General features: G+C 42.1%; 1 pseudogene; it reads left to right on the top strand.

Moving 5' to 3' along the window:
- Window positions 1-1,658: 1,658 nt before the first annotated feature.
- Window positions 1,659-27,575, top strand: part of LOC149233376 (uncharacterized) — a 31,700-nt pseudogene continuing 5,783 nt past the window's right edge.

Below are 27,575 nucleotides of genomic sequence, written 5' to 3'. Positions count from 1 at the left end.
GGAACATGCTGGCTGGACCCTCCTGAGAAGGCTTGTGACGTCAAGACCTGGGTTGTAAGCTTACTCTATTTCATATTTAATACAATCGATGATGTTTTCCTATGTCTCGTATGCAATGTACTAGATAGCTCATGATTTCTTGACTTTATGGGTAAATAGTTCTTTGTTGTATCCGATTATGTGCTTTGTTATATTTCCTTGCTTTGTTTCAGGTTGATTACTCTCTAGGAGAAGGAAGCGGAAGCTGGAGCAGCGCAACGGAACGTCATTGACCACCGGTTGAGGTAGGCCTCTAACTTGAACTATTTAAGGATAATTGTTGTTGATTTGTCCTTGTTTGTGACTAGACCCACTCTAGGGTTAGAGGGGTTGCCTCTATCCGCAGAGGGAACACTTTCCTGCTTCACAAAGACTTTACCGATCAAGTGCATACAAAGTACGAAATAACCTCGCTACCTGTAGCTCTGCACAAAACACGTCAAACGTAAAACCCATTCAACATAAATGATTAATATATGTGGAAATACAGTTAAAAACCAAAAAACCCTAATTAACAATGCAATAAAAATGAGAAAACCCACATCCTAAAGTATAATTTTTTAATTTTTCAAAAAATTACTATAAAAAGGGTGGGGTAATTCATTTGTTTTTACCATTTACATTGCACATTTTACCTTTGAGCATTTGGAGCACCAACTTGAGCAAATTTCTCAAGTTGATTCCAGCCTCATCCGTCCACGGTTCGTCCTAGAACCTTCACCAAGTAAGTACATTTCTCCTTGCGCTACATTTTAGTAGTTTTTTCATGCAATTTAGTGTTAGGTAGGTGGGTTTAGGTGGATTTTCAAATCCAAGCTTGCCTCTCGGTCATCGCAGAAAAGCTGCTTAGGTCCGCAACGACTGAGCGTGATTACACATATCACCTTCGTGATCATCGCGAGAAACTGATGTACTCTCGTGACAATTGTGGGAAAAATGAACTATTGACTTGGTGTCATTTCCGCTGTTCTGAAAATAGTCGCGATGGCGGCGTGAAGTTGAATTTTTGTGTAAATTATGAATTTAAATTTATGAAAGGAGATCTAATTCATTTTTCTTATAATGCATGGCAACATGGCATTTGTTTGGCAAGAACAAGCTCATGATGTCAACGATGAGGAAGCATTCAATGATGCTGGGTGCCGAAACGCTTTACGTGCTTGCAGGCTATTCAAATTTTTCCTCACTTCGCATATTCAGGCTCAATCCGGTTTGTTAGAGTTGCTAATTCGTGCTTGGAACCCAACAGATGGAAAATTCATTATTCATGGCAGAGACATTGAGTTCGATGCTACAGACATATATTTCCTGACCAGATTGTCCCGTCATGGTGAGAGGCCGATTCTAGAGGGCCAACGAACCAAGGGTGAATCACTAGACATGCTGATAGCACGAGTGTGCCCACGGGCACGTAAATCAAATAGCGGAAAAGTGGCAATTCCCACAGTGGAAGACTTAGTTCTTCACGTAGTTCTATTTATGGTGATGAGGGAAGTGGGCTCCCAAGCCCAATACGAGGAAACAAAGACCCAACTCTAGTTGGCTCTTGAGTGCCTCAACCCAACCATGTACAACTGGGTGGAAGCGGTGACGATCAACATGAAGAGACAACTGACCAAATGTCGTTGCTGGGAGGCGAAGAAATTTGGCTACGGGTCTATATTGATTCCGTTCATGCTGGAGTGGGTGTTAGTGCTTCAATTGTAGGATATGGACTTGGACAGGCCCAGACCGCGGGAGACCAGGATCACACAGTGGGCGCATGTTATGCCACGAGGGGGTGGCGGAATACCAGTGTCATGAAGGACACTATTTCGCGAGTGGCTGGATCACCAGACGATCTTCATCGAGGACTAACCATATGCTGGTATGGACTTTTCTAGAGACCTCGACATGAAGCTACCTGCTAGCGAGCAGTGGGACAATGGTGGTAAAACACTTGATCACACTATTTTTGTATTTTGTCTTTTATGATGTTTTTATATTTTTTCATGCATATGTCCTAATTATGTACTCTATGGTACTTGCAGATGTGGGACTAGAGAGGCCTATGGGGCTGGCTCTAGAGGCACAAAGGGATCCACCAGGGCATCAGAGAGTTGGCCTTGGTTCCCCCAGCTGGCAGTTCAGTGGAGACAGTGGCTCACAATCTTGAGGGCTTGACGGAGGGGATCCCTGATTACAGGGGGATCGAGGAGGTCCCCATAGAGTACCAGATACATACAGTAGGGGTAATACCTAGGGTGCATAGACTCTTGAGGTGAGTCGCACGAGCAGTGGTGTGCTACAGGGAGCCTAACCCACCATAGTAGACACCTAGGTTTTATTTCATGCTAATTTTTTGAGAGACATGTGTCTCGGATGTACGAAGAGCACAGACTCTATTTGGACATATACACTTATCTTTTGAGAACCTCGATGCGCCACACGATACATACATACATACATACATACATATATATATATATACATACATATTCCTATGGTTCATTATTATGTTTTGAATGCTTCTATATGTTGTTTTGATTACATGTTGCATAAATGTCTGTCTAATACATGGTTTGTTAATGCATCAGTTAATATGTTTAATCTTCTTGGAATGTGTTGATATGTAATAAAATCAAAATTTCTTTCTAACAATTTAACATGTAAATACAACCTTAAAATCTGATGATCTCTGACGGAATAATGCCCATTAAGCTGGTGGACAACAAGCTGAGAATCCAGATTCACAACCAATGTACGAATACTGAGGTTGATAGCCTTGGTCAATAATTCAATAACAACACTATATTCAACGACATTGTTTGTGGTGCAACCCAGACAAACACCTTGAAGGTCTACTAACTCACCGTGAGGATTGTAGATCACCCATGCCGCAGAAGAAAGATTCCGGGTATTGCAGTAGGCACCATCAGTGAAACCAATGTAAGGTGTATCAGACATCTGCACAAGAAGCAAAAAGACACAATAAGCGGCAATTACACCTACACACCAAGCCAGACATGAAAACACACACAACACACCTACTGATAACACACGTATGTACAAATCAGATGCATGGGGTTCATGCATAATATTTTTTTAGATAAATCCCATTTCAGGGCTTATCTAGAGGGTTCCCTTCATAATCAATTAGCTCATAGGCCCCTTTTTTCAAAACTCATTTTACAATATAAGGCCCATGCCACATAGGCTCAAATTTGCCTACCCCCAGCTTATCATTTGCTTGATCATAAAGCAGGACTAAATCTCCTTCAACGAAAGAACGAGGATGGACAGTATGATCGAAGTGAGTTTTCACTCTCTTTTTCTGTGCTTCAATAGCTAGAGAGGCTAGTCAACGAGTCTCGTCCAGCCGCTCTAGGTAGAGAAAGACGTTCTTCTATTGGAGTAGTGTTGGGGAGTACTTCAACAACTAATTTTAGAGAAGGGATCTCACACTCAATTGGAAGGGTAGCCACCAGACCGTAAACCAATTGGAAAGGGGTAAACCCAGTGGCATCCTTCATTGAAGTTCGGTAGGCCCATAAGGCGGAGAACAACCTCAAATGCCAGTTGGACTTGTGCATGCCGATGGTGCATTGAAGCATCGTGACTAAAACTTTGTTCACAGCTTCCACTTGGCCATTGGCCTGAGGATAGTACGGTGTCGAGCTATCATGCTACAAGCCTAGCTGGGTCGTTAACTCAGTCATCATATGATTACGGAAATGTTTTCCATGATCAATGACGATAGCCTGAGGGACTCCGAACCGTGAAATGACATGATTAAATAAAAATTGCGCTGCTCTGTGACTGTCTTCGGATAGTGTAGGCATTGCCTTGGCCCATTTTGTGAAATAATCAATGACAACGATGATATACCCATGCCCCCTGACCGAGCGAGGGTTACAGGTCATATAATCAACGCCCCATTTGGCAAAAGGGCCGATGGTAACGACAGGATGCAACGGAGCGGGAGGCGCGTGCATCTTTCGTTGGTAGATTTGGTACTCATGACAAGAGCGGACAGGAAGAATGAAATCCTTGAAGATAGAGGGCCAAAAATAACTAGCACAAAGGATCTTCTGAGCAATAGCATACCCAGACATATGACCACCACAGGTGTCAGAATGGCAGTCATTTAGAATTCGTTCAGCTTCCTCGAATGTTAAGCATCGACGGAGAATAGAGTCGGCGCCGAGATGGTACAGAGTGTCCCCAATAATGTGATAAGGTTGAGAATGATGGTGAATCCGTCGCCGAGCATCCTTGGACAAACGGGGGCGAAAAGAGGATGTCTAGAGATAAACAATAATATCCCCATACCAAGGATCGAGGGTACTAATCAAGAATAGAGTTTCATCTAGAATATGGTCCTCTAATCGAGAGGGCACAATAACAGATGGCAGAGAGCAAAGCAAATTAGCAAAGACAAGGGACTTCTTAGACTTGGCAATGGTGAACTCCAAGTCGAACTCTTGAAGGATGACAATCCACTTTGAGTATTTGCCCCCCAGTAACTGACGTGACAAGATGTATGTCATTGGGTTGCAATCAGAAATCACCGTTGTGGTACGCAATAATATATAGTGGCGGAAATGTTGGATGGCACAAATGGCGGCCAAAGCCAATTTCTTGACATATGCGTATCAAGTTTCTGTATCTAGTAAATTGCGGCTGAGATAGTAAACGACATGCTCAGTACCATCATCATCATCCTGAACTAGAACCATGCCAATAGTGGTATCGATAGCGGCTAAATAAAGAGTGTAGTCATGGTGATAGTCAGGGGGACACAACAATGGAGCAGAAACAAGGAGGGCCTTGAGGTGCTTGAATGACTCTTGTGCAGCAACATCCCAAAGGAAACGGGTGTCTCAGTTTAATAACCATGTATAACCTTTGGCCACTTCAATATAATTCAGAATAAATCGTCGTAAAAAATTCGTTTTACCCTGCAAAATATGCAATTGCTGCAAAGAAAGGGGGAGGGAGATTCAGGATGGCTTCGATTTTAAGGGGATCGAGATGGATACCCTCCTGGGAGATGATGAACCTAAGAAGTCTGCCTAAATCAACGCATAAGACACACTTATGCGGATTAAGCCAGATATGATAGTGTCAAAAGTGGAGAAAATTTCACGAAGGTGGGTTGAATGGTCCTGGCGCTTCGTTGAATGAGTTGGAAGGTCATCGAGGTAAGGTTGCACAATGTGTCGAATATCATTAAACGCATAAGACATTGCGCGTTGGAAGGTGGCACTAGCATTTTTTAAACCGAAGGGTAGCTTTTTATAAGTGAATGTACCCCATGGACAGATAAAGGTAGTCTTGTGTTGATTTGCAGGTGAGATATTAATCTGGTTATAACCAGAAAAGCCGTCCATGAATGAATATATCTCACTCCTGGCACACTCATCAATGAGTTGGTCAATGAAGGGTGTAGGGTAGTTATCTTTGGGACAGGCATGATTAATATCATGATAATCAACACATACCCTAATAGTGCCCTGTTTTTTAGTGACAGGGACAATGTTAGAAACCCAATCTGTGAGTGGGATAGGGTAAATGAAGCTAGCCTTAACAAGCTTTTCAACTTCTGCTTTAATAGTTGTAGCCTTTCGGGGGTGCATGGGGCGTAGACACTGTCGAACAGGTTTGGCACCCAGATATGTAGGTATCTCATGCACCATGATGCTAGGATCGATGTCGGGCATCTCTTCGTAAGACCAAGAAAACACATCATGACATTCGCGAAAAAGAGTAGTATAAAGCTGAATCTCCTCTAGAGTACAAGTTACTCCAACATGGATGTGCTTGACAATCCCTGGTTTGATAGAGATGTCAATTGGTTGAGTTTGCGTAGTGTTACCCATGTTCCCTTCAGAAGACACTTGATGAATTTGGATGGGTGTCTGAAGGGGTTGGGAGGGGAGACAAGGAGCAAACCGCTGAAATGAGGAACGATGGTGATGATCAGACCAAGGAGGTTCCTCGAAAGAGATGGTCTCAATAATCCCTTCATCAGTAGGAAAAATTTCCTTCAAATGGTCTGAAGAAGCGGCATCTCCAAGCCAAGGGGATTGAGTGTACTAGTTGAGAGCTCTACTAGACGGAGCAGGTTCAGGGGATGGAGTTGATACGGAAACAATTTCGACATAGTTGAGCTCGACAGGACTCAATGGCATCTCATCACCCCAGGATTCTATCTAATCAGTAAGAGGAAGAACCCAAGGATCAGAGCAAACATAAATCATATTAATGGGAGCGATGTTGGGAGGTGGGAGTGAAAAAACACCCATAAGGGCAGGATCTTTAAAGAGTCCAACACCCACACTCTCACATGGAACGAAGGTATGCTCCATGAAAGGCACGTTGCCATTGGAGGAGGAGGAGGTGAAGAAGGACAACTGGTCTACTGTGACGATCTTCCCCTGATGAGGAAAACGAATAACACAAAATAGAGATGAAGCCATGGCTCGCATGGCATATGTCCAACTTTGTCCTAAAAGGAGGTTGTAAGTTAAATGGGCATCAACAACTTCAACCTCCACTTCGATCGTCTTCCCTTCTAGAGTAATATACAGATGTTGGAGTATAACATAAGGATGAGACTCTCTCCCATCAAAGGCTTCCAAGGTCGTAGGAGACTGGCTCAGAGTCGGAGAACTGATAGCCTTCCAACAAGCAACAAACATTATGCAAGTAGAAGCACCTTCATCAATGACGGTGTGATGAATAGTTTTAGAATTGATGATGACTTGGATAAGGAAGGCAATTTGGTGGGGCAGTCTTGGTATATGACTATCTAGGTCAAAAGTAATCAGATCCGAGTTAGCCGGATCAATGCCACTGATAGTCAATAGCAAAGACTTCCTCTGAGAGGGGCAGCTCAAGAGGACTTCTAATGCGGACATAGCTGACGGAGCCTAGGCTAAGTCCTCAACGATGCTGTAGTGCTGAGTAGCATGAGCATTAGGGTTGTAAGGAGACTTCCAGAGCACACCTTTAGGAGGAGGTCGGATGACTGCTTCAGTGCTAGGTCGCTCAATATGGAGGGGACTCGAATTGGATGGAGGAGCACTAGAGGGGACCTCAGTTTCCTTCCTGGTAGGCGAAAGATACTCTTTTGCCCAAGTGCTAATGTGGACAGGAATCGTCCCAGCCATAAATACTTCAGAGCCAAAGGGAGAAGAGGATTGAGATGGATCGACCACCAGTTGCGTTTTCTGCAAGGGAGAAGGCTCTTTGAGCATGACAGGAGTCCCAGGGGCACCTTTTAACAAACGACTAACTTCAGACCACCTGGGGCAGTCCTTAGTATAGTGATCCTCTTCACAGATAAGGCAAGGATACTTAGGCTTACGTTTGGCACCTTCCTCAGGTGGAGGTTTAGGGGAATCATGCTTCAGTTGATCAGCCTTATTCTTTCCTTTTCCCTTCTTCTTCCCTTTCAAGACTTTGTCAACTGTGGTGGACTGAACGGTGTTAACCTCATAAGTGTTACCAGAATTGGATATAGCCTGAGAAGTGTTTTCATTCGAAGCGTTTGAATTTTGTTTCCCAGGGTTCACGGAAGATTTCTTAGAGGACCTATTGATAGAACCAATGACGCTATCAACAGATGGTGTTGGCGGGGCTTTGGAAGTTCCGGGCCTCGGAGCATTAGGTAAATAATCATATAGTGTATCAGACTGGGAGTAAACCAAGTCAAGGTACTGAGCATGTGCAATAGCTTGCTCTTCAGTTACACATGCCCCCATAGCAATGTCCCGGGCTATTGGACCGACAAATGAGGTTGTGAACCAGTCAGTCAGAAGCTGATCAGGAATCCAAAACTTAATCAAACGGTGATGTCGTCTCCATTCATGGATATGATTGGAGATATGCGTGGCCGTGGTTTGTTTTAAGGATGTTAGGAGATGTGTGCCTATTTCATATCGAATAGACAACTGAAAATGAGTTAAAAATGCCATAGCCAACGAGTTAAAGTCCTGGAAAGATCTGCGAGCTAACTCAATATACCATTTAGTAGCAGAGCTAGTGAGGGTCTGTTGAAAAAGGCGGAGCCATATTGAATCATCAAGCCATGAGTTTGAAAAACACCATAGATGATAAGTCATGACATGGGCTTGGGGATCTTCTCCAGCTTTACTGTCAAACTTGGGACAATCACCATGAATTTTAGTTGGAACCGGTGGTTAATACAGATTATGAAGAATGGGATCATTTGTCAGTTTGGACACATTCGGTAATTCCAACATTGCTAAAAAGGGTAATTGAGGGTTAAAGGACATCTGAGGCTATGGGTAGGAGGTAGCACTAGAGTTCCGCCTAGCTGCTTGTTGCCCCCATTGATTTTGTCCAGATGGATTTGGCCCATAAGAGTTTTGTCCGTAGGGATTTTCTCCATAGGGGTTATAGCTGTAACTGGATGGTTGACCTTGGATTTTCCCCCCAGCATTCCATTGATTACCAACTTGGTCTACAGGAGCAACATATGGTTGCTGGAAATTCTAGTAAGGATTCACCTGCAGTTGTTGATAATTTTGGTATGGGGAAAATTGGGTTTGCCCTTGGGATTGCTGAAAACCATAAGGCGGTTGGGCTCCAAACTAAGCCTGGGAGTTAGGATGCGTTTGATAAGCAGGTTGGGATTGGGATCAAACCTGAATTTGAATACTGGATTGGGTCTGGAGCCCAGACTGGGGCTGAAAATCGGGTGGAGCTTGAGAAGCAACAATCATTTGAGTGCCTGGTTGAGCAGGCCCAAACAGATGTCCTTGAGAAGACATAGGTTGAGCCATCTGGCTAGAAGGTTGGCCCGGTTGAGGTTGAGGTTGGCCCATTTACCCAGAAGTTTGATTTTTTTGGGAATTCGGTTGACCTTGCGGAACCAAAGGTTGTCCAGACTGACCAGATGGTTGAGTAGGCCAAACAATTGGTTGGCCTTGTTGAATTTGAGACTGACCAACTTGTCCAGAAGGGTAGCCTTATTGGGTACCAGGTTGGCCTTGCTGAATGTAAGGTTGTCTTGGGTTACTAGAAGGTTGCCCAAAGTACATGAAAGAAGACCCACCGAAGGCTGAAGGTTGTCCCAAAATGGGTTGTCCTTGTGGGCCGACAGTTTTCCCTGAATAAGGTTGCCCATAGTACAATTGTCCATAAGACTGCTGTCTGTAAGATGGTTGACCTTGATAGGGTGGTCCTTGAATATTTGAAGACTGCACTTGGCCACCATGGTAAGCTGTGGTACCCCAAGCAATAGACAACGGAACCGAGACCTCAACAAAAGGTTGAGATGCTATGGGTCTAGGGTGATAAATATGGGCTCCTCGAGAATCATAATAATTAAACGGATTTTGAGGATCCAGATTCTGAGGAATTTGAGGATATTGATCATATGCCCCCCCTGTTGGAATGGAACCAGAAGAAGGTGGGGCACTTAGGCTAGGGTCAATAACCCCGGACATGGGTGCCACAGGGCCACTGTGTGAAGGACCTGCTCAAGGCTCGACAACAGTGGTCACCATTGAAGATGCAGTGACGACACTAATAGTGGGGGTTGTGGAAGCCACACAAACAGTTGGAATAGTCAGTACAAACGTCACATTGTGAATCTGGGGAGTGAAGGATCTCGAAGTTAGAGTGATAGTACAAGAACACATGGAACTTGTAAGGGGAGAACTATAACCCATGATATCAACTAGAGAATTATAACGTAAAGGCAGCGTGATACCAAGGGAGGTGACACAGAAGGGTGAAGTTTCCGTTGGTATAGGAATTTCACCACTTGTCATCAAGGACTCTTCACTTGTGACGGGTTTGTCTCATCCATGTTAGAAGAAGACATTGGGACCGAAACACTAGGAGTAAGGGGAAAATCTTCTTCGAAAGGCTCCCAAATGGGGTTCCAACGAATATCGTAAGACTTGTCTTCTGGAGCACGAGTGTTAATCGGTTTGATAATCAGAGTAACAGGAAGAGATGGGATCAGTGATTTCGCTAGGATGATTTTACTCAAAAGCCCTAGGGATAACTAATCGAGTAAGGAGAAATAACCCTACACAAACTAAAATGCAACAAGATCTAACAGGGTAAGTGTGAACTTGGTTGAATAAATTTTAAGACACAGGAACAGAACTTGACCTTTTCATCTTTAAAGAGTTGAGAAAAGGACGAAAATATGACTCTAGTCACCTTCGAGTATTTAATGAGCCTAAAGTGACAAGTGCTTAGATGAACCTTTTCTTTTAAGGAGTCTGAAAAGGAATGAAAGTGACTGCTCTGGAGAAACTAGGAGAAAAGTTTACCAAACATATTGTAAAACTGCATATACACCTTGGCGACCATATGAAAACCAAGGACTTTCCATATGGCAGTCAATCTTCCCAAATGTTGTGTTCAGTGCATTATGGTTTGCAAGGTGGTAGACATGGCTTCCTAGGGATATAGGATGATAACCTAGTGGGGTCTCCCAACATATACTCGATGGTACTGGGAGCACAATCCGTACTAGACCACATTGAGTCACAGAAGGAGGAATCACCCAACCTTGAGTGAAAGCAAAAGTGACTAGGTTTAACGATGCTGGAGCACGTCTCTAGCCTATACTTCTAAATAGTGTGCGCTATGTTCCAATGCGTTCTTAAGTTTATTCAGTTCATTTTAGAGTTTATCTTGAATTATGTTTCAGTTTTCAGGCCTTACCGTATGTACACAACAAAACCTAGGATGCAGCTAGAATGGGTGAAACATCCTTTTACTTCAATGAATACCTACCTACAAGAGGGTAGAGAGGTCATTCCCAAACCAAGAGACACAATGCAAAACAAATCAACCCTACAGTGCACGAATACTACTAATGATGGATTTTATCATTTGCTTTCCAATATGCAAACTTGAAATGCAAATTCACTTTCACTTTCGTATACTAAATGAATGTAGTATTTTGATTTTGATTGTTTTAAATTTAAAAGAAACAAACAAGCAAGCGTGAAAAAACTGGTCGATCCAAACAATTGTGATCTATGTTCAGTAGTGAAAAGAAATCGAATCAATACTAAAGATTGGTTCAATAATCGTCACTAAAAATCAACCAAAAACAAGCAATGGAGAAGGCTCAAACAAACCAACAAGAAAGTTGCAAATGAACCTTGGGAAAACTAGCAACCAAGCCAATTAATTCAAGAGCTTGAAAGAACGAACTAGGTCACACGGGCAAAAATGCAAGATTCATTCAATAAAGCCAAAGAAAGAGTGCCTTAACCATAAACAGTAAAAAAAAAGCTACTGAGCAAGAGGAAGAAGGCAAGGGATCAAGTAGGACTGGTGAATTCAGGAGGTAGAATTGAAAAAACAATTCTACAGGAATCGTCATGGGTACTACACAAGCAACTAGGGACGATCAACCACTAGCTGTAGCAACAGAGTGACGTCATTGCGAGAGTACATGTCTCTTCCATGACGGGCCTATTTCAGGAGTTGTCGCGACTATACAATGGGATTCAGCGATGCACAGGACTTTACAAAAGAGTAAAGGTGATGTCGGTGTGACTGTTAAACTATTTTCCATGACGATCTTAAAAACAATGACAAATGAACAAGAAACTCCCAAAAAAAAACCAATCAATCCTTTAATCAATAGAGGGATTTCCCAGATCAACCTAGGTAACCCAAAAGACTGATAGTTTATCCCCAAAATTCAAAAGACACCAAATCAAAACCAAAACAAGAGCAAACAAGAGAAGCAACATACAAAGGACTCCCCAGTATGGTCGCCAACTTGTGATGTAGGAAAGTGTTCCCTCTACAGACAGAGGCAACCCCTCTAGCCCTAGAGTGGGTCTAGTCACAGTAAGGACAAAACAACAATTAATTCCCTTAAATAGTCATCGTTGGAGGCCTACCTCAAACTGGTGGTTGATGAAGTTCCGTTGCGCTGCTCCAGCTTCTGTTTCCTTCTCCTTAATGAGCAATCAACCTGAAACACCACAAAGAAACAACAGAGCACGTAACTGAGAAACAACAATGATCTATTTACTCATAAAGTCAAGAAGTCATGAGCTATCAAGTAAATTACATACAAGACATAGGAAATCATCATTGATTGTATTAATAATGAATCAAGAGTAAAGCTTACAACCAAGTCTTGACGTCGCAAGCCTTCTCAGAGGGTCCGACCAGTCTGTTTCTTCAAGCATTCACTCTCAAATATGGGTCTCCCAAATATAAATATATATAACTCTCTCTCATTCACAAGATTTACACAAGGTTAAGGGCACTCCACACCTTCTTGCAAACTACAAATCAATCCCACACTTGTCACACTCACACCAACTATCTATCAACCTCAAAAGCAGTAGTAACACTGTACAACCAAAAGAACTAGTAGATGATAGCAATGGTGAGTGATTTTATAGGAGAAGGAGTCTCCATGAAATGAGGGAGAGGGAACTTATCCTCAGGGCAAGCAGCACAAAATATGGAACTACCATGCCAGGGGGAGGAGGGTGGCCCAAACTGACCCAACAACCAGGTCTAGAGACATCCAGAAGGCCGACTATTGGAACAAATTCGCCCAATCTAGATCGTCACGAGTTCATAACTAAGCTTTAGCGCTGACATCGCTAGTAGGCAATGTATTCAGTCAAACCATCGCTAAATATAGCAAATAGCCTCGCGTCGGAGCATGAAATCTGACCGTCGCGGGAATCAGATGTACTCCTGCGATGGAGGCGCGACTGGACTGTTTATGACTGATGTCCGTCACGTATATTTAATGAATTCTCGCGACGAGGTAGAAAACTTAGGAAAAGTGGGTCAATTGGAAACATAAGAGAGCATTTGTTTAGTATGAGCATGTTTTACTGGACACATGACACAGTAGAAGGACTGGGGTGAAGGCAGTGACAAATTACTGTGTAACACTGTCTCACTTGTCCAATCTCAATCCACTTTGCACTGCTTGGCTTTGAACCTTTGAGCCCAATCTTGAGGTACTCAACATCTCCCCTACGCATTGTCCTCACCTTCCTATCCAGCACTGTGTTTTCCCTTAATTCATTAAGATATTCAGGTAGTAGGTCATCAATAGAAGGCAATTGACTCTACTCTTCAAGATCCTCAATCAGTGAAATTTCAAACAATCTCAAGCAATCTGCATTTACAACTGAGTAGATGTGCATGTAAGCTGGTAGATCAAGGCAAAAAGCATTCTCACCAATCTTCTCAATTATTTTGAAAGGTCCATACTTGATAGGCTTTAGCTTTTTGCCTTCACCTTGCATCCTGTCCTTGCTGATATATAGCTAGACCTGGTCACCAACTTGGAAACTATGCTCCATCTGATGCTTATCATGCCTAACCTTGTATTTGGCTTGGCTCTTTTCCAACTGTTCTTGTACTACCTGGTGGATCTCCTGGATTTTTTCATTGAACCTAATTGCCTTGTCCACATCACTGTGTCCATCAACTATGGTATCTTTACTAAAGACAAAATCCAAAGGAGACCATGGTGTGAAACCAAAACAGGTCTCAAAAGGAGATCTATATGTAGAAGAATGTTTTGCTTTGTTGTAAGCATGCTGCACAGAACACAAATGTTCATCCCAAAGCTTAGGATGTTTGCTGCAATATCCTCTCGGTAATTGGATCACTGTACTGTTAACTACTTCTGTTTAGCCATCAGTTTGTGGATGAAAAGATGTGCCTTTGTTCAGTTTGGTGTTGATCAGTTCTGACAGACTTGACCAAAACTTTCCCAAAAATTGAGTGTCTTGATCAGATACAATGGAAGCGGGTAATCCAAATTGAACCCATACATGTTCAAAGAATAATTTTGCAGTCTCTTCAGCTGTAATATGTTTATTACAAGGTGTTACACAGTGATTTGTCACTGTCTTCCTGTCAATCTTCCTACTGTGTCATGAGACCAAATTAATCATGCTCATGCTCTCTAATGTGGCTCAAATGACGAAACAGACATGCCATAGAAGGGAGGGCGACATTTACAAGGCCAACAACCAGGTTTGGAGTCATCTGGAAGGCCGGCTGTTAGAACAAACTCGCCCAGTTTGGATCATCGCGGGTGAATAACTGCACTAGGGCGCTGACATTGCTGCTGAATAACGAAGAAAGTCATGTCAGTGCGGTCAAATATGAGCAATAGTCACGCTGTCTCATGAAACTCGACCAGCGCGGGGATCACGTGTACTTCCACGCTGGCAGCGCATTCTGTCTATTTTGGAGCGCTCATCAGCGCGTTTATTTTTACAACAGTCGCGATGATAGAAAAAATTTGGCAAAGTGGGTCATTTGGTAACATTAGAGAGCATGAGCATGATTAATTTGGTCTCATGACACAGTAGGAAGACTGATAGGAAGACAATGACAAATTACTGTGTAACAGATTCACAGCTACCGGGAGTGGCCTGTGGAAGTTTTTTTCGATCAACGCGGACCCGATAGGGAAATCCGCGTTGACTGAGAGCGGAATGCGTTTCAAAAAGGTCCGCTCAAACAACCATTTCCCACCATTAAAATGCAGCAAAAAGACTTCAAAATGGAGCGTAAGGCAAGATGAACCTACCTGGAACTGACTTCAGGAAGGATGATGCACATACGAGATGGAATTTCGCCCGTCAACCTCACAGCTCCAAGTCGCTCTCCAAAGCTCATTGATTCACACGTCGTAGATTGTACTTATAGTACCTTGAGGATCATTGTCATTATTGGTGGTACCTCTCGCGTCTGTTAACAGTTTTCATCATTGACTGGTAATCAGACGATGTTCTTGCATGTTCGACTTCAACTCCTATATTCACATGCTTGAACTTGTACTTTGTTCGGGTCGAGATGGAGCACAAGACCCTGGATTTTGTCTATTGAGATCCAGGTTGCGATTTTTTGGATTATTATGATCATTACATGACTCATTGATGGATGGCTGCGCCCATACCTGAGTCTTCATGGATGGTTGCGACCATACCTTTACTATCATCACGATCTCATTAGCTGGGTGGCTGCGTCCATACCACAAACCTCTTTCATATGTCTTTTGGATGGCTGCGCCCATGCCTAGACTACATGTAATTGATTATCAGAGATATCAGTTGTACTTGCATGCAGGTTCTTCTCGGTGGTGTTCCAGTTCAGTCAGTTTCGTAAAGCATTTCACCCCTCCCACTCTCTCGAGCTTCATGCTTTAGGGGGCATCTGTTACACAGTAATTTGTCACTGTCTTCTTGTCAGTCTTCCTACTGTGTCATGAGACCAAATTAATCATGCTCATGCTCTTTAATGTTACCAAATGACCCACTTTGCCAAAGTTTTTCTATCATCGCAACTGTTGTAAAAATAAACGTGCTAATGAGCACTCCAAAACAGACAGAATGCGCTGCCAGCGCAGAAGTACACATGATTCCCGCGCTGGTCGAGTTTCATGAGACAACGCGACTATTGCTCATATTTGACCACGCTAACATGACTTTCTTCATTATTCAGTAGCGATGTCAGCGCCCCAGTGCAGTTATTCACTCGCGATGATCCAGTCTATGTGAGTTTGTTCTAACAGCCGGCCTTCCAGATGACTCCAGACCTAGTTGTTGGCCTTGTAAATGTCACCCTCCCTTCTCTGGCATGTTTTTTTCATCATTTGAGTCACCTTGCTTGGAGATAAGCTCATCCTCCCACCATTCATGGAGACTCCTTCTCCTATTCAAGCCTCCACCATTGCCATGAGCTGTTAGTTTTGGAATTCATAGTGTTTGGAGTGTTGCTGATAGTGTGTGAGCTTGATAGGTAGCTGGTGTGACAAGTGTGGGATTGCTAGAGAGCTTAAGGAAGGTTGTGAAGTGTTTCTTTCTTGTGTAAACTTGTGTGAGAGAGAGTTTTGTCTTGGGAGATCTACCTTCAAGGGTGAATGCTTGAGGGAATTGCTGGCTGGACCCTATTGAGAAGGATTTGACATTAGAACTATGGTTGTATTCTTCTTTGTTTATCAATAATAGACGACTATTATTATGGTTCCACTCTTATTGTCTTTATGATGGTGTTTGAGTTATATCCTTTCTGACTGATATATAGTTGCATCTATTGGATTTTATGCTTGTGTTTGTATCGTTCTTTGCATGTGCAGGTGTCTGTGCACAAGGATCGTGAGGATTGTGACCAGACATGGCAAAGGAACGGGAGCATCAACTCTTCTAGAAGTACTAGCGTTGGAATCCAGGTAGGCCTTCATCATCGGTCTTTAATTTGCAATTAGGAACCTGCGTGTTAGCGTTGTTTGATTGTTGCTAGACCCTATTTGGACTAGTAGGGATCGCCTCTGTCCACAGAGGGGATTTACCTCCACAACACTTAGGTTGGAGAACTAAGGAGTCAGTAGGGTATTCCCAGGAATCAATGGAGATAATGACATCCTCAACAACTCCTTGACAAGCTACTGTGGATCTATCTGTAAGCTGCAAGACTATTGTGGTATTCCTTAATGATCATTGGAGATTCAGTTTAAGCATAGTATCCATAGTCATCACATTGATGGAAGCCCCAAGATAAATCAATGTATTTGGGGGGGGGGGGGGGAATGATACCAATAATGTGCACATCTACCACATGACTTCCAAGGTCTAGATACTTTGGGAAAATCACTCTCCCCAACATTAAGTCAGACAACTGTCCAATGAAATTAATGGTAGGGGTGTGTTTATTTCTCCTCCTAGTATGTTTGAAGCATTTATCCATGATTAACTTGTTGTGTATGGGGACATCCTTGATAACTTGGAGGAGTGGGATTTTAACACACAATTTTTTCAATTCACCCAGAAGTTCAGTCTCTTATGGGGTGTGTTGGATGGGATGGATTAATCTCTCAGGAAAAGGATGTGGATTGGATTGAGGAACACTCTCTTCCTTTTCCTCATCAAGTTTCTTAGGTGGAGATGGAGGTTGATTATCTAGAAGCACTCTTCCAGACTTGAGGTTTATTTCTTGAATTTCCACAACATAGGTAGGGTAAGATGTCTCTCCACTATAGACATGTTGTGCCTTCTTGTTGTTTGGATTTAGATTTGGCTGAGTAGGAATCTAATGTTTCTTAGGTGGAGTAGGGTGAAGGATCTGTGGTTGAGATGGAGGTAGAGGTAGTAAGGCTAGAGATTGGATGTATGGGGGCCCCCATCCGTGTGATGGTGTATTCCACTGAGGTTGTGGGAGAGCATATGGCTGAAATAATTAATTGGCAAGTTAAGAATGGTATTGAGGCACATAAGACCAAGGAGAAGGTGTGGACCATGAAAGATGATAAGTAGGACACCAAGGGGGAATGGATGCATTATGGTTAGGGTTTTAATATGCATATGATGCCCCTTGCATGCCCTGCTGGTATGGTCGAGGTACTTGAGGCCTTCTTTGGTTGATATAGCAAGGTTGTTCAGTCACACCTTCAGTTCCTTGATACACAAATTTCAATCCAGGAAGAGAGGGGCACCTATCTGTGGAGTGGTTTTCCTCACAGACTGAGAAAATCTCGATAAGATTCAATGGTCAGTCATTTCTAGGGTGCCTCTTGGTGCATCTAGGGAAAAATACAACTAAGGATCTTTCTACTTCCTCTTCCTTCCTCTTGATCTAGATGGTGTCCATTTGTAGAGCAAGGGTATGCAACATCTCACTCTTAAAGTCTTCCAACATGTTCCCAATTTCACTTTTGATGTATGTGTTGGAGGAGGATGAACTGACCAAAGCTTGACTATCCCTACCCTTCTTTCTGGATGCCCTAGAATTATTTTTGAAAACTATCTTCATAGCATCATAAGACAATTGGTAGATGTCCCCTCCCGACAACATGTTTAGGGTTTCTAGGATATCTTCCCTGATCCCTCTAAGAAGGACTAGCTTGAGTGACTCAGGATCAAGGGTGCATCTGGCCCTTTTTTAGCTGAGTTGGAACCTTTCCTCATAATCTTCCAAAGATTCATCATGTCCCAAGGTCATTCTAAATATTTCCTCTTTTGTGTCTTTGGACATACAATGATCCCTGTACTTGTTTTTGAAGGCTTGTTTCATTTGAGCCCAGGTATTGATGTTGTCCCCAAGTAAACCCATGAACCAGTGCAAGGCTTCATCCTTAAGGGTGTATGGGAAAAACTTCAAATTTTGTTTGTCAGAGGTGTAATCGTAGGTTCTGCAAATGACAAAAAACTCGAACAAAAAGGTATCAGGGTCCTTTGAGGTTAAGCCATGGAAGTGAGGAAGGGCAGAGGGGATTATGTTTTTCATCCTAGCATCTCCATTAGTTTCTCTAATGTGAAAAGCACCCTCGGTTCTGTTTTCAGCTCCATTTCTATTTTCAATACCATTTCTATTTTCAATAATGGTGTAGATTGGTGGAATGGTTTCTTCTTTTTCTTCCCAAAAAGCTCTTCAAAGATCTCAGGTTGTTTACCTAATGGGTCCTCTAGCTCATATCCACCAAAGAAGAGGGAAGGTTGGCTATTTGCTGGTGTGGGGGTATTTGGCAAAAAAATTCCTAATTTGTCTCTACTCATACGAGGCATGAAAGATTTTTTTTTAGGGTTTTTTTTAGAACTACTTGTAGAATGGAAAGAACGCAGAAATTGCAACTATCTATTGAATCCAAAAAAAACAGAAAACAAGAATTGCATCTATTTACTGAATGTCAAATAGAAAGGAAATAAAAAATTACATCTACCTAGACACCTAACTAATAACGACACAAAAAAGTGATGAGCCCTAGTATTGCAGAAAGGATGTTGCAACTCCTAGGGTGACCAACTTTACTTCATTAAACTAGGGTTCGTGCAAAATTGGAGCGACGGTGCTATATGCATAGTAGATGCAACAATCTACTCTTGTCACTTCTCAACTAGGGAGATAAACCACTATGGTTTTTCAAACCAGTATTCTATTGACTAGAAGGAGGCTAACTACTAATAGTGAATGTAAATCTATCTTTGATGCAGAAATTAAATGTTTTCCTATTTTAAGGAAACGAAGGTTCTCAATAGAAGTTTCTATGAAATGACATGAAATTACCTAGCTAAGAATTAACTCGCATTACTTTGTAGAAGAGACCTAATTTAACCTTGAATTCTATCATATAGCTATCTAGACTAAGTAGACATGGAAATTATCCTAACATTGCTATGAATGATGTATGCATGCACTAGCTAAATATTGTAGAAAAGAGTCTTTTGGTTTTCAATTTAGAAATGTAAATTCGAAGCTAAACAATTTGATCTTTTGCAGGGGAGGAAGATATGGGAAAACTGGTCCAAATTGGCATTGAGGGTTATGGAGGTCAATTTGAAGGCCCGCCATAGGCTCTAATCATCATTTCTACCCAAAACAGTCTAAAACATGCCGCTACAAGGTTTCTTGTAGTTGCTATAGGATTTCCTGTAGTTACTACATGATATCCTCGTTTACTACAGGAAACTTAGCTGAAAGTTGTGGGAAGGTAGGGAAGGTGAAAGGAAGTGTTGGGAATATGTACGATGGTGGAATAATGTATGGGGAAGGTTCACACTACCCAAGGATCAACTCAACTCTTCAAGATGGTTATATTTTTCTCAAGGTGGTTGTACGTAGTGGCTACAAAACATAAATATGAATTAGTGGTTGTTAGGATTGGGCAAGGGCTCGAGAAGACTTAGATGAGGCTGGTGGAATGAGTTCCTCCCTGTAGATCAACAACTCCTGTAATAACACATATTCTTTTCTTCATTCATGCACAGCTTTATGTAAATGTGGGAAATATGAGTTGAATGTGAGAAATCTATTTATTGATGGCTAATGGCTTAAATCTATGGAATGAAATGCTTTCTAATCTACAAAAAACTCAAGAAACCAAAATGAAAATTGAAGGTGCTTCTAAGAAATCATCAACAATGATCTACTCAACAATAAATATTAAGCTATGTAATAAGCAAAAGATAAATCTATTTTTCGGGCTATGAGGGTGGGGCCCTAGAACCATGATCGCATGAGGGAGATGAGGATGAGGACACTTTCACAATATTTTTTAAAGTCTTTTATTTTACTACTGTAACACTCATCTACCCCTCCAACTAATGGAATAAAAACTAACTAATGATTCAAAGACTTGTAAATTAAACAAAGCAGAGATAACTTCAGCAACTAATATATGATTCTAATCTAAGAATACATGTACAAAAAGAGGAACCTCTACTACTATAGTTGGGACCTAACCCAAGAGCTTCAGACCTTTGAGTCAACTCAGTGTTGGATCAAAGAAATCCTTTTCATTATCATGAAAATGTCAAAAATAACATGAGAATAATAGTCACAATATCTTAGCTTGAAATTGCCTCTTGGCTACAATAAAATGTTAAATCCTAATGAGGCCCTAGGCCTTCTTATTTATAACACTGAAGATACCAACATATTCCTTAAAATTAGGGAGGCTTAGCTTCTTGTAACTCCGAGCTGATGAGATCTGGTGGAGGAACCTTCAAGTGATTGAGGAGTTAAGGAAGGAAACCCAATCTCCTAAAATTCCTATTGCTTGTCTACTTCAAGTTCCCTCACTTAAATTAGCCCAAAACTGTTCTAAATTCTATAATTAATGTACATTAGGCCACATGGCATAACATCTCACCTTTTCCCTTCTCACTAATCAAAATATAATAAATATGTAAATAAATGTGAGAAAAGTTGATTTTAATAAGCTGGAGAGTGGCATTAAGGCCCATATAATTTACCTATTGATGAGCCTCATCAAGAGTTTCCAGATGGATAGGTACAAACCCATGGAGACTCCTCTAGCAACCAACTAGAGGAAAGAGGATGCCACTGTTGGAGGGAATTTCTCCCCTAGGGCTTTTTGGGTTGAAACCCTAGCAGACTGAAAGTTATCTATTCAAAGAAACACCCATTCACACAGCCATTATGCTATTATAAGCAAATTCTATTGTAAAGGGTACATACCTTAGGTCCTACGTTTGAGAAGGCCCTTAGGGTCCAAACCCTTCTTGGAGTTCCCTTCTTCTCTTTTTTCCTGCAAAACAACCAATTCTAAAGAACATAGCAGTATATGGACAATACTTTATAAAGAAACCATCTTCATGTTATAACTAAAGGTAGTTAGTTATGAAATTCAAACAACCATTTACATATGAATTCTAAACATGAATATCATGAACATAAAGAAGATTTATATCGGGAACCAAGACATGTGTTTCTTTTATTATAGACAAATAAAGTACATAAAAAGGAATAATTTCACCTGAGTCACCTTCAGCAGGCTCCAAGCAAAGCTTCCTTCCGGATCCGTTCCAGCCTCAAGCCTCTAACAAACTCCTTCCATGACTCACTCCATGATGTCATAAATGGTGAATGAACATCAACACACAAGGAAACAAGGGTTTCCTGTACAAATGGGGGAAGTGTAGAAGGCACAAGGGACTTCAGACCTGGTCAGGGGAAAAATCTCAACATAATAACCTTTCTCTCTCTTCTCTCCTCCTTTAGGCCTTCCCTTTGAGGTCTTTTTATACCTCTCCCAAAGTAGTTTTTTAGTTGGGAGTTGGTTGGGAACAGTTGGGCCACGGGCACTAACAGGTGATCAGCAGGTAAAACCCGCGATCTCCGCATGAAAATAAGGAGTGTTATTTTTTTTAAGTGTTTTAATACATATACACGGGTTGGGTATACACAGACCCGCGTATACACGCATTTAACTCAGGGCAATGTCGCGTATAAGGGATAAAACATTGTTTTTTAAATTTTAGGACCAGGTCTGGAAGGAGGGGTTGCCCTAGGCCATGAATGCAGCATCACAAACCATAAGAGTGAGATTTGGAGCTATAACAGATGCCCCCTAATATATGAGGTCAGAAGGGTACATGATGGCCGAAATATATTATGCAAGTACATGGAAAGGAAGTCTGTCAAAAACCAAGGAGGACTTCACCAGAATTCAGCCTGCCAAGCCACCAAGGGAGATCAGAAAGAAACACTGCCTGAGGCGGGCATACCCATGCTCAGAAAAAGTAAAGCATGTCCGCATATCAAGTATAAGCGGATCCACTAAGTATACAAGTATAAATGGTTGGAAAATACATAATGGGTCATTTGATCATGATGAACAAGTACATGTCTGAATATCACATATAAGACTATCAATGATGCTAAAAGATGCAACAGATCACTGATATCAAAGACTGATCCCAAAAGGTACCAACTGAACATGATGGAATAGGATGGTACTACACTGCAAACTCACGTGCCAGCATATAGAATGTCGCCATGACTGACTGCAACATATAAGGTGGAGTGGTATCAACTAGCAGCAATAGAAGCAACTGTCAAGTGAACCAATGAATGCTGATACAACCTGAGGTATTCACCGATCGCCGTGGTACATTTCTACACCATGGGAATAAATGATCTGAAGTCGACCATGTGAGAAATCATTTGATTACCGGTCATTGATGTATCCTGTTAACAAACGCGAGACTACTCACCGATAATGATAATGAGCGTCAAGGTACCCAGTACAATCTAACAAGTGTGAATAGATGAGCTAGAGTCGAACACCTGTAAGAATCTATCGATCAGGAGACAATGATGGTTTCCCACTGTCAATAGCGAAGGATCTGCCACTAATGACTGCAAACCTCAAGGTACTACCAAATGGACTCTAGATCTTTGCCCCAGAGAAATGAGTCGGAGTCGATAGGGAAAGATCCGCTAGAAGGAAGGCACTAAGGCATCCTTCATCAATCTAGCGTGAGTGTAACCCATAGGCCAATAATGTGGAAGGAATCGGACGAAAGAGATGTAGTAACCGAACCAAAGTATGTTTTCGACGTACACAAGATGTAGCTAGCGCACGACAGAAACCCTCTGAACCAACCAATAATGAAAGCTGACACATAGGCGAGGTATCCACCAATAGGGTCAAATGGAAACCAAGGTACTGCACGAATCCCAATGTGTGATAATGTAAGTTGATGTCGAACACAAGGGAAACCACTCAGTCAAAGACCCATGATACTGATCGATGCTGAGCACAAGGTGACCTATCAATAATGAAAATAGGGCCAGGGTGCAGCTCTAGGCCTGTCCTCAGAGCAAGGTGTCATCGTCGATAAGGACAAGACCCACTAGCAAGAAGTCAATGGAGACCTTCTCAAACCGGCATGAGTAAAGGACAAATATAGCTAATGTGATGATAGACATGATACTGACAACCAGGGATGGCCGACTAAAAAATGATTCAAGAGACACTGTAGAAAGGCCGACTCATGCTAACTTCCCTTGAACAAAAGCACGACTCAATGTGACTATGTGGCAGCATATGATGACTCTGTATAAGTTCGTCATGCAGGAGGCATGAACGAACCCTCCATATGATTGGAAGAGATAAACAATCAGGGGAGAACTGACTCAATAACAAGGTTAAGGCGTACCTAAGTCCAACTAAATCCCGCCCAAATGGAGGAGACTTTGTTTTGAATGCTTTGTTCAAGGGCGACATGACTGACTCTAGCTGCCAATAATAAATGGAAATAATGTCCCGTTCCCGCTCTTTTTGGAATATTTAATTTTTTTTGTCTTTTTCTGTTAAGCTTGAAAAAGAATAAAAGAATGCTATGGTATAGTGGAAAGAACAAGTGTCGGTGAAACAGATGATCTAGTTCCTGAGAATGGAACGTTCCTATGCTCAATGCAGGGAGGTGAAAACTGGTCAATGACACTCAAAGGTGTGTTCCTTCCACAGGTTAAGGTGTGTCAAGTTGCAGAAGTCAATGTATGCAAGGTTGATTTTGCAGTCGTCATGGTCAAAAGTTGGCTTAAACACGAGTCCAAGTGAAGCCGGCTCTAGGCCAAAAGTTGCAAGTGGTCAACATGCAATGTAGTAGTACAACTCAACACAAAGGAGCCTCTAGGGTATAAGGCCAGAATGAAGTAAAGAAGCAAAGAGGAATGAGTCTTCAACGCATAAGTCATGGCGGGACTACAGAGGACTCCCGAGCCTACTCAAATCAGAGTAGCATGGGCAACAAATGTCAATGAGGTGCTAACTAGGATGCCCATGTAAAGGATGGCTCTACCATCGTGTCATGATTTAAAGAATCGACGAGTGAAGATGGCTTACGAACCATAACACGATGGGGTCAACCCTATGGCAGATGTATCGGCAAATGGAGGCTAGTATGCATAATCCAACGGAAAAATGGTGTCCTTAACCTATATGCTAGTGAGAAAACGATACCTGCCATGACGGGTCAGCAGTCATGGAACCGTCTCGAAACTAAAAAACGTCCAAAATGTAACCAATCTTGACATTCCAAGCTCCCAAGTTAAAAGTCACATGAGGCCAAACAAAATAAAATTTCGAAATTTTTTTGCATTTTCAAAACTTATAAAAGAGATTTTGGACTCACCATTTTTACCATTTGAGTTTGAGAGCAAAGGATTTGGAGCAAAAGGAGCAAACTTCCCATAGCCAGATCCAACCGTTAAAATTCGTCAAAAACCTCCAGGTAACTCTTATACTTAGCTTGCAATTGATTGTGACTGGTTTTAATATTTTTGATTAATGTTTCACCGTTGAATTTTTTGCCCAAAATTTCTCCGCGGCGTATACGCGGGTTGGTAATATGAAACCCGTGTACACGCGGGCCCTATACGCGACTGTGTGCACAGGGACCCGCGTATACGCCACGAACAATTCTTAAACAAAAACTAACGGTTAGAAATCATTTTTTTCTCAGGATGCCTGTCACGTGGCGTGAAAGAGAGCACGCAGCGGTGGATAATGAAGTTATGAATAGTCCAGAAGCTTTAGATGCCCTACGGGGATGCGGTTTGCTTAAATTCTTCAAGTTTCCAAATATGAAAGCAAACACATGTCTGCTTGAGATTCTCATTGTTATTGGGACGTCGAGGAGGAAGCTTTTATGATCGATCAGATGCCACTCCGGGTAGAAGTGGAGGATATCTATTTCATCACGGGCCTTTCCCGAAGGATAGAGGTAGTACATTCCCGGGGCAGGACACTGAGTAGTCTCACGATAGAGGAGTATGTACAGATATATTGCCTGGGACATCCCAAGAAGGTTGGGAGCCAGATTTCCATCACACATGTGGCGAGTTTATCGCTGAGGATAATCCTGTTCACCATAGCTCGAGTGAATGGATCATCCTCTTTGCATCAGGCTTCACAGCTGACCATGAGCGTGGCAGTTGACTGCCTCACTACTGTGTTTGACTGTTGTACTCCTCTTTTGGCCAACATGAAGAGCCAGCTCACTTCTATCAGGAGGGGACAAACCAAAAACTTTGAATATGGGACTATCCTGTGCACTTTCTTTTTCGAGAAGGTTCTCAGACTTCGCCCCAGGGTAGCAGTTTCCATCAGGACCCCATGCGATCCACGCACGGGCCGGTGGGCTGATCTGATGAAACGTCTGGGGGGTGGGGAGGTCCCAAGGACTGCCTTCGACGATGACTTCTTCACCTGGTGGGATCAGCAGATCATCGCCGTGGATGACTACCCCTATGCTGGGTTGGATTTCCGAGGAGATCCTGATCTAGCGTTACCATCGAACGCAGCATGGGGCGAGATTGGTAAGAATTTTTTGATTTTATGATTTTTTTGGATTTTTCAAATATAATGATGAATTTTGAAAAATATTTTTGATGAGATTCAAATGACTGATATGATGATCATGTTCCAGACATTGGGCCGGTACAACCAGATGAGTTCCCACGACATGGATGGCGCGGCCAAGGAGATGAAGAGGCTGCTGCTGATACAGAACGGACTCTAAACAATGTCCAGCGACACTTGGTGAGACTAAGCTGCCGAGTACCGATGGCTGCCATAGAGGACCTTCCTGAGGATATGAAACATCATGTGGTTGGCATGCCACGTGACTGGGTTCACACTTTTTGGTGTGTAGCCAATGCGATAATTGCATACTTAGTCGCTCATCCTGAGTCGGGGCATTAGATATGCCAGACATGATTATGGGCATTTGAGTCCCAATTTTGTATATTTTTGGACACACATATGTACACTCGAGACGCTTTATGATATATATATATCTATATATATATATATATATATATATATATATATATATATATATATATATATATATATATAGATATACAATTTGACTTCTTGATGCTTGATTTTATTGTGATGAATGATTGATGTGCCAGTCTAATGCCTGATTAGCGATAGAATCAGCTAACCAATTATGAGATCTTGGAATGTGCAAATAATTAATATAAGTAAATGATCTTTGCAACAACCTCACCCTTAAATACTGGTGATATAAAGATGGATCCCTTACCCGATAAATGTTATTTAATTGAGACACTATCAATTGAGAATCAAGATACACTACCAACGAGTCGATCCCATGAGAGATTGCCTAAGATAATAAATTAATAATGGAAGTATACTCGGCCATATTGTTTGAAGCAGGACCGATGCATATGCCTCTTGATACCATCAATTGACCAGTTGGATAATAAAGTGCCCAAGCTGCGGAAGCAAGATTCCGAGTGTGCCGACTAGCACCATCGGCGAACCCAAAATAGACCAAGTCATCCATCAACACCTGCCACAGCAGACCAAAAAGTGCTCATATCAAAAACTCTCGATGATATATGTACAAATATACATAAAGTACAAAGAAGCCAATACCTGGTCAAAAATAAGCAAAGTACTTCTTTAAGTAGAGCCCATTTCGGGTCTCCGCCAGCTTGTTTCCCTCAAAATCAATTAACTCATATGACCCTTTTTCTAAAATTCGTTTAATAATGAAAGGACCGTACGACATAGGCTTAAACTTGCCTGCCCCCAAGGTGTCTTTATCTTGGTCATAGGCCAGGACAAGGTCACCTTCAGAAAAGACTCGAGGATGGACACATTTATCATACTGTGTTTTAACCCTTTTCTTATGAGCCTCATTCACTGTGGCGGCATCTCGACGCTGCTCATCGAGATTTTCCAAGTGCAGTAGGCACTCTTCGAGACTCGAAGTCTCTGGAAGGAGCTCAACAACTAATTTAAGAGATGGAATTTCACATTCAACCGGAAAGATAGATTCCATTTCATAAACCAGCTGAAAATGCGTAAAACCAGTAACCGTTTTTACAGAGGTTCAGTATGCCCAAAGAGCTGAATACAACATAACGTGCCAATTGGATCGATTTTTGTCAATTGTCTGTTGGAGGATCGACTTAAGAGTTTTATTGACTACCTCAACCTGTCCATTGGCCTGAGGATAATAAGGAGACGAATGCTCCTGCCGGAAACCTAATTTGAGAGCCAATTCAGACATCAGTTGATTCTGAAAATGACTGCCATGATCAGTTACAATCTCTCTCGGGATACCGAATCTTGAGATAACCTGATTGAAAAGAAATAATGCTTCCATGTCACTATCGTTCTTATAAGTAGGCATGGCCTCAGCCCACTTCGTAAAGTATTCTATAGCCACGATAATGTACCTGTGATTCACCGCTGAAGGCAGATTACA

Source organism: Pinus tabuliformis, chromosome J (genome assembly GCF_031772625.1).
Source record: "Pinus tabuliformis cultivar Carrire ecotype Pingquan chromosome J, CPIR1, whole genome shotgun sequence".
Taxonomy (NCBI): domain Eukaryota; kingdom Viridiplantae; phylum Streptophyta; class Pinopsida; order Pinales; family Pinaceae; genus Pinus; species Pinus tabuliformis.
Note: the sequence above shows the minus strand (reverse complement) of the source record. Positions and strands in the feature narration are given on the sequence as shown.